Here is a 1,107-nt window from a genome sequence, read left to right on the forward strand (position 1 = left end):
CAACCTGGCCCAGGCTCTCCCCACCCTCACACTCCACAATTCCCTCCTCAGCTCCAACCTCCAGCTCCCTCTCCCACTTTTCATCCCTCCCCCTCATCCCATCCCTCCCTGCCCTTGGCCCAAGTCCCTCCCCAGCTTTCCTGGAGCCCCTTCAGGCCCTGGAAGCTGCTCTAAGGTCTCCCTGGAGCCTTCTCCTCTCCAGGCTCAACACCCCAACTCTCCCAGCCTGGCTTATGGAATCCCAGACTGGTTTGGGTTGGAGGGACCTTCAAGATCACCCAGATCCAACCCCCCCATGGGCAGGGACACCTCCCAGCAGCCCAGGCTGCTCCAAGCCCCATCCAACCTGCCCTTCAACACCCCCAGGGATGGGGCAGCCACAGCTTCCCTGGCCAACCTGCCCCAGGCTCTCCCCACCCTCAGAGTGAAGGATTTCCTCCCAGGGAAGGTTGGGGTGGGATGGTCACCTCCAACCCAGCCCTGGCTCCTCTCTGGGAGGTGACAACCAGGTTTGAGCAGCCCCCAAAACCTCTGCAGGGTCCTTCCCGGCTGCCAACCCTGGCCCTGACATATGGTCCTCATTGTCCCTCACACAATGGAAACACTTCATGCTAATTTAGATGCTGGTTCTGGCCGTGCTGTCATCTGACAGCTTGGGTCCCTGGGCTGCTCTTTGTGCTGGCAGGCAGGGTGACAGGCAGCTCCTCTCCTCCCCTGCCTCCCCCAGCCTTTTCCTAAACCTTTCCCACCCCCTCCTCTAATTCCTGCAGCTCTTTCCTTCTCTCTTCCCCCTTCCCCAGACCCATTTCCATCTCTCCAGCCCTTTCCCCAACCCCCTGGAGGACTCAGCTCCCTCGGTTTTGTGCACCAGGAACGTTTCCCAAGGGCTTTACGAGTTGGTCAAAAATATAATAACCCCCCTGGGAAATGATCCTGGAGATGCAGATAAACGGGCCCTAAAACTGCTCAGCTGCTTCTGCCTCTTGGCATTTCTGTGTCCCATGTCCTGAGGTGATGGGGGGGTGGGGGGACCCCCAAAATGACACCTCAAGGCAGCTCCAGTGACTCCCCCAGCCCATTGAACCCCTCGAAAGGGGGGGGGCACCG

Source organism: Chaetura pelagica, unplaced genomic scaffold (genome assembly GCF_000747805.2).
Source record: "Chaetura pelagica isolate M959 unplaced genomic scaffold, ChaPel_1.0 scaffold823, whole genome shotgun sequence".
NCBI lineage: Eukaryota > Metazoa > Chordata > Aves > Apodiformes > Apodidae > Chaetura > Chaetura pelagica.